Source organism: Triticum urartu, chromosome 3A (assembly GCF_056163025.1).
Source record: "Triticum urartu cultivar PI428250 chromosome 3A, HENAU_Tu73, whole genome shotgun sequence".
Lineage (NCBI taxonomy): Eukaryota > Viridiplantae > Streptophyta > Magnoliopsida > Poales > Poaceae > Triticum > Triticum urartu.
In genome coordinates, this window is record NC_141875.1 from 185,293,190 (window position 1) to 185,305,062 (window position 11,873).

Consider the following 11,873-nt stretch of genomic DNA (forward strand, 5'->3'; position numbering starts at 1 on the left):
GGTACTTGAGGGACTAGTGTCCTCACTCAATTGCACTGGCTCTTCAGATCTGTTTTGGCTGTCACTTTGGTCAGACATCTTGGCAAGCAATCTGACAGCAAACCATGTGAATAGATATAGATGAGGTAGAATAGATGAGCATCGCAAAGTGCAGAGTTTTTGCAAAACAAATGAGTCAAAAACTTATTTTTAGTTCTCCACAGAAATCATTTCGGAGCTACCGATTTGATAAACTCGGTGATAACGAAGCAACTTTTCGAACCTAAACTAGTGAACTCGGTCAGACCGAGTCACAGTTCGGTGGCACCGAGATTGCTAGGGTTTCACAAAGAGTCAAACTCGATTGCATTGATTTGCAATTTTCGGTCAGACTGAAAATGCATGTGCAATGGCCTAAGCCAAATCGGCGAGACCGATTTCTACAACTCGGTCGGTCCGAGATGAGTTCGGTGGAAACCTAACCCTGAATTTTTGAATCAAACCTAACCTAAAGGATGTTTTCTCTAGATAGATTGTTTTCATACGTGGTAATGATCATGGCAAAGCAATGTTCTAGGAATCAGAGTAAGGAAATAGCACAAAGTATCGAACCCATACCCTAGTTCAGCGGGAGTTCGCTATGGCGACAACGGCGGAGCAGAATTCCGTTGACGGCGACGGAAACCAGTGGCGGGAGGTCCCTGGCGGCGAGGAGACGATCCGGAGACCCGAGGAGGCAGAGCAGGATATGCGCGGGCTGAGGAGGTTTGAAGAAATTTCCAAATTCTCACCCATGGGTATATATCTCGACCCTGTCAGTGTGACCGAATGGAACAACTCGGTGGCGCTGAGATGCAAAATCGCAAGCGGTTACTACAACTCGGTGAGACCGAAAAGTTCAAATCGGTTGCACAGAGATGGAAAACCTAGATCAACTTGGTGCGCTCCATGTGACCGAAGTGGATGACTCGTTCATACCGAAATGCACAAAGAGGTTTTGGACGTTTAAGCCTATGATGAATCGGGGACTCCAAGTGCTCCTCACATAGAGTGGTTCGAATCTCACTTGATCAAACTTTGTGATGTAGCATGAATAGAGTTTGAGACGAGAAAAGCATAGATAGCTAGAAGAGGTTCTTACGCATTCTTGTCCATCCACTTGGCAAAAGAGAAAATGCCAAACAATCAAAACAACAAGTGGATGTCCTCGAATGAGTAAAATTTGCAATCAACATGCTCACACAATAAAATGGCAAATGAAATATGTGGCAAAGCATGCACAAACACTCTAGCATCTATCAAGCAATTGGTGATGACTAGGTCATCTATATATGAGTATATTGACTGAGGAGTCAAGTGAGAACATTTGATCGTAGGTCATACTCATCATTTAAGCAGAAGTGGGGTTACCACTTTTACATAAAGCATTGTTGTGCTCACACCTTTAGAGTTGCTTTAGCTCAATTGATTAGAGTAAAGCTCCCCCTAGATGTGATATCCCCCCTAAGAGGGCTGAACTAACCTTGGGTTTTGTCCATGATGAATTCATGTAGGTGTTGAAGATGTGGATGCTCGATGTTGATGTAGATCATTTGGAGCAATCCATTGTAGTGATTTGCACTTTCAATACCTATAAGGGTTAGTCCCACAAGGAACAAACAAGGATATCCATAAACATAGAGTGATGTACACACAAGATGATGTCCATGAAAGCATTAGGTTACCTTGTCCCATGTCTTACCAACAAGAGGGTTTGTGACTCCTTGAACTAGTGCAAAATGTGGAGGTTGTTTGCACTTGTCCTGGCCAAAAATATATGAGTGAAGTATGTTGGCGGAGTCACCCTCAAGAACTCTCTAGTTCTTCTTCTTCAGGATACACATCATCTTGATGGGAATCCTTGGAGTTGTAGTTGTACTTGATGAAGTAGAACTTGATGTAGTCTTGGGAACCCACTTGACCAAGGCCTTAGGAGCTTCTTCAAATGCATCAATCTCCTCTTGAAGCTTGTCCTTGCCTTTTTGCTTTTGGTCTTGTGGTGGAAGATCATCTTGAGCTTTGTCCCTTGGAAAGAAGTAGGATCATACTTCTCTTGTTGAGGAACAAACTTTGTCTTGGGGTATTGATCTTCTTCCCACTCAACTCCATTGGAATTGAACTTTCGTTCAAAACCAATACCTTGATTCTTCCGGTGCCTTCCTTGCTTGCGTAAAAATTTCCTCAAATTGCTTACTTCCGACAAGACTCTTGTAGACACCTTTCTCTATAATTCCCTTCAATAAGCTATTTTCTTGCTCAAGTGTAACTTGTCTAAGAGAATCATTAGTGGAATCAAGAGAACTACTAGAAGCAACAATATTGGATTTAACATGATTGTTGTTACTACTAGAAGAAGAATCTTTCTTACTCTTATTGCTAGGTTTAACTTGTGGCATGTAAGTAGACAAGAGTAAATGCTTGGCAATGTAAGAACTTTTCTTGCGAAGATCATAATTGATTGCCTTTAAGAACCCATGCTCTTGCTCAAGGTTGAGATTTTCAAAGCGTAACTTCTCATGAGTCTTTAAAAGTTCTCGATGATCTTCCAAGGTAGTTTCATGAGCTAACTTAAGAGTGTTTAGTTCTTTAGTTATACGCTCAATCTCCTTCTTATCATCGTCATTCGTATTACCTTGATTAGCATGATTAATAGCAAGTTCATCATAGTTTTCATCACTAGAGTTGTCAACAAGTAAATCATCATCACCTAGCAAATCATCTTCATCACTATTGAAATCAACATACTCGGGGTGTGAAACCTTTGGGCCTTTAGCCATGAAGCATCTTCCAATCCCTTTATTTGGTGAGTCAAATATGTCGTAGGAGTTGGTTGACACAAGTGCTAGACCGGCAACACCTTCATCTTGAGTATATTCAGAGTCGGAGTGATAACTTCTCTCGGAGTGATCGTCAGAGTCGGAGCCGGATACCCATTGACCAACATGAGCTTGATGTCTTCGCCTTGTGTAGCTCTTTGATGACTTGTCCTTCCTTCCCGAATCCTTGCTTCTCCATGGTGTTCTTCGTTCATAACGTTCATCTATACTCCTTCTCTCTCTTGGTGGTGATTCTTCTCTTCTACTTATTCTTTTAGGAGAATCTTCTCTTCTTTTGTAGGGAGCCGTACACTCATTGGTATAGTGTCCGGGTCTTCGACAATTGTAGCAATTGCGCTCACGACTAGAAGATCTTTTGTCATTGTAGGACCTTGACTTGGAACTTCTTTCCTTGCTTCTACTCTTGTAAAACTTGTTGAAGTTCTTCACCATTAGGCTCAATTCTTCATTGAAGGTTTGTTTATCAGTTGATGAAGTGGGAGTATCACATGAGGCTTTGTAAGCACCACTTGAATTGTTGTGAAGCTCTTCCTTATCCTTGAGTGACATCTCATGAGGAACAATTCTTCCAATGATTTCCGTTGGCTTGATATCTTTGTAATTGGGCATCATTTGGATCAATGTGCACACGGTATCATATTTTCCATCCAAGGCTCTTAGGATCTTCTTGATGATGAATCTATCGGTCATCTCTTCACTTCCTAAGCCGGCAATCTCATTTGTGCTAAGAGCAAGCCTAGAGTACATTTCAGCGACACCTTCACCATCCTTCATTTTGAACTTGTCAAGTTGACTTTGAAGCACATCCAATTTGGATTCCTTGACGGAGTCGGAACCTTCGTGCATATCAATCAAAGTATCCCAAATTTCCTTTGCATTCTCAAGATGGCTGATTTTGTTGAATTCTTCGGGGCACAATCCGTTGAAGAGGATATCGCAAGCTTGAGCATTGTATTGCAGCATCTTCAACTCTTCTGCGGTAGCTTCACGGTTTGATTCTCTCCAATCAAAGAATTCACCTTTCAAGCCAGCACACACAATAGCCCAAACGGCGGGGTTATGTCCAAGAATATGCATTTTCATCTTATGCTTCCAACTAGCAAAATTAGTACCATCAAAGTAAGGACCTCTATGGTGGTAATTTCCCTCGCTAGACGCCATACTCTCCTAGGTTGTGAAACCAAGGCTATGATCACCAAAAGCTATGGAAATCATGGCAAATGGAGACCAAAGCTCTGATACCACTTGTAGGATCAAAAGTATGTCTAGAGGGGGGTGATTAGACTACTTAACCAAATAAAAATCTAGCCTTTTCCCAATTTTAAGTCTTGGCAGATTTTAACAACTTAGCACAAGTCAAGGAATCAACCTACACATGCAAGTCTAAGAGTATAGCAGCAGAATGTAAAACATTGCACATGAAGGTAAAGGGAGGAGTTTGGAGTGAGCAAACGCAATGTAGACATGGAGATATTGGGCGTGGTTCCAATAGGTGGTGCTATCGTACATCCACATTGATGGAGACTTCAACCTACCAAGGGTAACAGTTGCACAAGTCCATGGGGGGATCCACCCACGAAGGGTCCACGAAGATGCAACCTTTTCTATCCCACCATGGCCATCGCCCACGAAGGACTTGCCTCACTAGGTTAGATCTTCATGAAGTAGGCGATCTCCTTGCTCGTACAAACTCCTTCGTTCAACTCCACAATCTTGACGGAGGCTCCCAAGTGACACCTAACCAATCTAGGAGACACCACTCTCCAAAAGGTAATAAATGGTGTGTTGATGATGAACTCCTTGCTCTTGTGCTTCAAATGATAGTCTCCCCAACACTCAACTCTCTCTCTCACTAATTTGGATTTGGTGGAAAGATTATTTGTGTGCAAAGCAACTTGGGGAAGGCTAGAGATCGAGATTGATATGGTTGGAATGGAATATCTTGGTCTCAACACATGAGTAGGTGGTTCTGTCTTAGAAAATGAATGTTGGAAGTGTAGGCATGTTATGATGGCTCTCTCCACGAGTGAAGAGTGGGTGGAAGGGTATTTATAGCCTCCACACAAAATCTAAGCGTTACACACAATTCACCAAACTCGGTTGGACCGAATCATAAAACTCGGTGGGACCGATTGAGTTCAGAATGTGAACGTTAGGCTTTTCGATGGGACCGACATGTCAACTCGGTGGGACCAATTTGATTAGGGTTAGGGCATAACGTAATCTCGGTGAGACCGATTACACAGCCTCGGTGGAACCAATTTTGGTAATAAGCTAACCAGAGAGTTGGTCAGGCAAACTCAGTGGGACCAAATCGCTCATTTCGGTGAGACCGAAACGTTACGGGAGGGAAGTAGAGAGTTTGCATTGCGAACTCGGTGGGGACGATAGCTCATATCGGTTGGACCAAAACGTTACGAAGGGAAACAGAGAGTTTGTAATCCCATCTCGGTGAGACCGAGATCCCTATCGGTACGACCGATATGACTAGGGTTTCTCGCAGTGGCTATGTCAAGTGAACTTGGTAGCGCCGGAGAGAACATTTCAGAGGGGCCGAGTTTGACTTTTTGGTTTGGGACATATGTGGATATGAGAAAGTGATTGAGGGTTTTTGGATCATATGACTAAGCATTTTGAGCAAGTAAGCCATTAAGCAACACCTCATCCCCTTTTAATAGTATTGGCATTTCCTATGGACTCAATGTGATCTTGGATCACTAAATTGAAAAATGTAGAGTCTTGAGCTTCAGCCAATATGTGTCCTTAGCATTTTGAGGGGTCCACATTCTTAATCCATGCCATGCCAATCATTGAACTTTCTGAAATGATCATCTTGAAATAGTATTAGTTCAATGAGCTATATGTTGTTAATAATTACCAAAACCACCCAGGGATAGTTGCACTTTCAGCAAGATTGAAGGATTACGCAAGATCAGGGAGGAATTTCATATATCGTTGCTATATTTGAAGGTGCCGCCGATGCCGCCTCCGCCGTTGAGATGCTCCCTTGGCCGCACCGTTTGACATACCTTGCGCCTTGGCCTTCAATTGCTCTACTAAGTCGTCGGGAGGTGAGGATGGACGAAGGAGGAGGCTTCCGAAAGTCCATGGCAGCTTCGCCACCTCTAGGCATCGTGGGCTCTCTCGCGCCCACGTCCGCTATCGCTCGCTCGCCCGCGCTGGTGGTCGGCTAGGAGGTGGCGGCGGGGGGGGGGGGCAGAGGCGCCAGATCCAGTCAGCTAGGAGCTGGAGACAGAGGGGAGGTGCCGGATCCAGTTGTCTAGGAGCTGGAGACGGGGGGAGGCGCCTGATTCGGCGAATATCAGCGGCGAACCACGGGGGGAGGTCGGGGACCGAGGGTAGGAGCAGTGAGGAGGGGGGATGGGCGGCTCGGGATCGAGATCGGGATCAGGTGGATCCTGTCGGGCGGTTCAGGATCAGGCTGATCCTGTCGGGCGGGCCGGCAGTTCAGAAGTTCGGGAGGGCTTCTGTCGGGCCCTTATAGGGGTTGCTGTGATCCAAATAACTATTACAATCCTAGGATTAGAATAGTGATGTCCTATATATATTGTTGTTCTGTATGCAATCCCATCGCACAAAACACACACCTTATTAGCAGCAATCGTCTGTGTTATTATCGGTCTTCGCACACATTTTTTATTACAGGCCTGTTTGCCGCGTATCACTGCTACCTCTTGAGCACTATGTTGGATTTCCCCAAAGAGGAAAGGATGATATAGCAAAGTAGCATAAGTATTTCCCTCGGTTTTTGAGAACAAAGGTATCAATCCAGTAGGAGGTTGCGCGCGCGTCCCTAGTACCTGCACAAAACAAGTAACTTCTTGCAACCAACGCGATAAGGGATTGTCAATCCCTTCACGGTCACTTACGAGAGTGAGATCTGATAGATATGATAACATAATATTTTTAGTATTTTTGTGGTAAAGATGCAAAGTAAAATAAAGGCAAAGTAAAAAAGCAAAGGAAATAGCTAAGTATTGGAAGATTAATATGATGAAGATAGACCCGGGGGCCATAGGTTTCACTAGTGTCTTCTCTCAAGAGCATAAGTATTTTACGATGGGTGAACGAATTACTATTGAGCAATTGACAGAATTGAGCATACTTATGAGAATATCTAGGTATGATCATGTATATAGGCATCACGTCCAAGACAAGTAGACCGACTCCTGCCTGCATCTACTACTATTACTCCACTCATCGACCACTATCCAGCATGCATCTAGAGTATTAAGTTCATGAAAACAGAGTAACGCCTTAAGCAAGATGACATGATGTAGAGGGATAAATTCATGCAATATGATAAAAAAATCATCTTGTTATCCTCGATGGCAACAATACAATACGTGCCTTGCTGCCCCTACTATCACTGGGAAAGGACACCGCAAGATTGAACCCAAAGCTAAGCACTTCTCCCATTGCAAGAAAGATCAATCCAGTAGACCAAACCAAACTGATAATTCGAAGAGACTTGCAAAGATAACCAATCATACATAAAAGAATTCAGAGAAGAATCATTGTTCATAGATAATCTTGATCATAAACCCACAATTCATCGGTCTCAACAAACACACCACAAAAAGAAGATTACATCGAATATATCTCCATAAGAGAGGGGGGAGTATACATATTGAGATCCAAAAAGAGAGAAAAAGCCATCTAGCTAATAACTATGGACCGAAGGTCTGAGGTAAACTACTCACACTTCATCGGAGAGGCTGTGGTGTTGATGTAGAAGCCCTCCGTGATGGATACCCCCTCCGGCGGAGCTCCGGAATAGGCCCCAAGATGGGATCTCGTGGATATAGAAAGTTACGGCGGTGGAATTAGGGTTTTGGCTTTGTATCTGATCGTTTGGGGGTACATAGGTATATATAGGAGGAAGGAGTACATCGGTGGAGCAACAGGGGCCCCACGAGGGTGGAGGGCGCTCCTAGGGGGGTAGGCGCGCCCCCCTACCTCGTGGCCTCCTCCTTTGTTTCTTGACGTAGGGTCCAAGTCTTCTGGATCATCTTCGGTGAGAAAATCACGTTCCCAAAGATTTCATTCCGTTTGGACTCCGTTTGATATTCCTTTTCTTCGAAACCCTAAAATAGGCTAAAAAACAGCAATTCTGGCATGGGCCTTCGGTTAATAGGTTGGTCCCAAAAATAATATAAAAGTGGAAAATAAAGCCCAATAAAGTCCAAAACAGTAGATAATATAGCATGGAGCAATCAAAAATTGTAGATACGTTGGAGACGTATCAATCACACACATCTTGTCAAATTGAATTGTTTCCGTTCTCTCGGCTCAACACAAACAGTTCATCCAAGTGGACTGTTTGCCCTCTATCGCACACACCTTGATATGGATGACTGTTTCTTTTGTTTCGCCTAATCACAAATAGTTCAACCAAGTGAACTGTATGCCCTCAATCGCACACACCTTGATCTGGGTGACCATTTCTGTTGTGTTGCCTAATCACAACAGTTAATCTGAGTCAACTATATGTCATATATCACACACACTTTCATCTGGCTGCCTATTTCTGTTGTTCTTCCTCATCCGAAACAGTTCATTGGACTGAACTGTATGCCCCTCATCGCACACGTAAGTAAAATCTGAACCGTGTTTGATGTATCCGCCATCGCAAATGTTTTGCATCTTTTTTGACAGTTTGTTACATCACCGTTTGCAATTAATGCATTGCACATAGTTCATCGAAGGGTCTCTAATTGTACTGTCGCGTTAGCAGCATCCTGCAATAGTCATTCATCACATATCTTGAGTTTTGCTTGGAGCTTCGTGTATTATATGAGTCTTTTTAGTTTGTCATAATCATCTTTGCTAGACACACTTATTTGAGAGAGCCACACGTTTATCATGATTTGTTAGAATATTCTATGCACTTCACTTAAATCTTTTGAGCTAGGCAGTTGCTCTAGTGCTTCACTTATATCTTTTTGCGCACGGCGGTTATTAAATTTTGAAGAAATATTTGCACTCTCATGCTTCACTTATATCTTTTTGAGAGTTAATAACAGTAATGGTAAGTTGCACAAGATACGAATTTGGTCCCAAAGTGATGAATATTCAAGAGGGATATAATAAAATTTTCATATAGACCATTGGATATGATAAGTTTGATTCCTTGCAATAGTTTTGTGATATGGAGGTGATAATATGTGAGTCATGTTAGTGAGTAATTGTGGTTTAGTAAGAATATTGGTGTTAAGGATTGTGATTCTTTGCTATTAAGGTTTGTGATTCCCTATGCATGCACGTAAAGTCAATAGTTATGCAATGAAGTTACATCCTACTTATGGTGCATTATTCAGTGTTAGTTATGTTCAATGCATGTTTATGACTGTTTTTGCTTTTTGGTTAGTCGCTTCTCAGTCTATTTGCTAGCCTTCATTAGTACTAAGCGGGAATGCTGCTTGTGCATCCAACTCCTTAAACCCAAAGTTGTGCCAAATGAGTCCACCATACCTACCTATATGCGGTACTTCCATGCCGTTCCTAGTAAATTTGCATGTGTCAACTCTAATGTTTCAAAATAATTTTCCATTTTGTGTGCCTGTACCGCTCATGAAGCGGTAGGGGGTGGCCAATATTTTCCTTGCTATGTATGTTATTCTCATAATGAGTGTTTATTCACTTGTCATTACATGAGAGTGTGGTAGGTAATAGGGATGCCCAGTTCCAAAATGAAAAAATATGATGATGATAATAAATTCCTTGGAAAGTGTTGGTATGTAAGGCATCCATGGAAACAGCTAGCCATGGTTTGTGAAAGAATGGTGGAAAGGAAATAAACTTTATTTTCTGTTTGGGAACCGCCTATAATTTGTCTAGCATGGAAGATATTGGGAATTCTCAGTCGTTTTCGTTGATAGGAAAAGCATGCCTCTCAAGATACTTATCTATCTAATTTAAGTCTTGAGCTCTGGCACCTCTACAAATCTCTGCTTCCCTCTACGAAGGTCCTATCTATTTACTTTTATGCAATTTTACTTTTATTTTGAGTCTCCATCTTCTCTTACAAAGCACCAACTACAGAGAACTATTGTCATACTCGTGCATTGGATGTAGCTAATATTTAGTGTGTTTCATGAATGGATCAACATGGGTACGTGTCGGTGCTATACAAATGGTTTTTAACCCCTTTCCGCGACAACATTTGGACCATCGCCTAGTGAGTGACGGCGATAGGGGGTCCTTCCCACACGACCCAAAAAATGTCGGGGATAGGGAGCCAAGATGCATATACAGTACTCCTACTCGTTTGTGCTCGCATTGCCATCGCAGTTGGTATTCTCTGGTGCTGCGTTTATGATGCGCGGCCCATCAAAAATGGTTCAGTATGATAGAACATGTATGATAAGCATACAATCACACACATTCGCTTTTCCCAAACCGTATGTGATAACTAATTAAGAAGATTAGCTAATCATCGTACGAGTGTCGGACAGGATTACGAAACATCGGACCATCGTAACATCGTCGTACACGACAACTATCGCACACGCTATTCTATGGTGCAACATTTATGATGTATACTTCATCAGAAACAGATCATGGTTGCGGATCGTGTATGATAAGGCAACTAACGCAAACGTTTAGTTTGCCCGGACTATTTGTGATATTGTCTGACATCGCACACGCTTTGCAAACGGCAACTGTGTGCATGTGAAAGGATTGAGAAGAGGTGTCTAGAGGGTGGGTGAATAGACTCTTAACAAAGAAAAGTAGCAATTTTTTTTCTTCATGTTAAGGTAGATATTTATCACAAGTTTAAACATTCACAATACATTTCAAGCAAGCATGACAAGACTATATGAGCAGCGCAAAGTAAAGCATGCAGGTTGCAAGAAAGTAAAGGGATGGGATTGGAGTGTGCAAACGCAATTGGAGACATGGAGATTTTTGGCGTGGTTCCGATAGGTGGTGCTATCGTACATCCACGTTGATGGAGACTTCAACCCACGAAGGGTAACAGTTGCACGAGTCCACGGAGGGCTCCACCCACGAAGGGTCCACGAAGAAGCAATCTTGTCTATCCCACCATGGCCATAGCCCATGAAGGACTTGCCTCACTAGGGTAGATCTTCACGAAGTAGGCGATCTCCTTGCCCATACAAACTCCTTGGTTCAACTCCACAATCTTGTCGGAGGCTCCCAAGTGAAACCTAACCAATCTAGGAGACACCACTCTCCAAAAGGTAATCAATGGTGTGTTGATGATGAACTCCTTGGTCTTGTGCTTCGAAATGATAGTCTCCCCAAAACTCAACTCTCTCTCATATTTTTCAATTTGGTGGAAATATGATTTGAGTGGAAAGCAACTTGGGGAAGGCTAGATATCAAGATTCATACGGTTGGAATGGAATATCTTGGTCTCAACACATGAGTAGATGGTTCTCTCTCAGAAAATGAATGCTGCAAGTGTAGGCATGTTTTGATGGCTCTCCTTACTAATGAAGGAAGGGTGGAGGGGTATATATAGCCTCCACACAAAATCTAACCGTTACACACAATTTACCAAACTCGGTGGGACCGAATCAAAAAACTCGGTCAGACCGATTCAGTTCAAAATGTGAACGTTAGGATTTTCGGTGGGACCGATATGATCAACTCGGCGGGACCAATGTGCTAGGGTTAGGGTAAAACCTCATCTCGGTTTGACCGATTACAAAAACTCGCGATGGGACCGATTCTGGTAATAAGCAAAACAGAGAGTTGCGCAAGCAAACTCGGTGGGACCGATTGCATATCTCGGTGGGACTGAGATTATTGCAACATGTAACAGAGAGTTTGTGAGCCCATCTCTGTGAGACCGAGATCCCATCGGTGAGATCGAAGTGACTAGGGTTTCTAGCAGTGGCTATGTCAAGTGAACTCGGTGGCGCCGGATAGATCAAATCGGTGGGGCCGAGTTTGACTTTTGGTTTGGGACATATGTGGATATGAGAAAGTGGTTGAGGGATTTGGAGCATATCACTAAGCACTTTG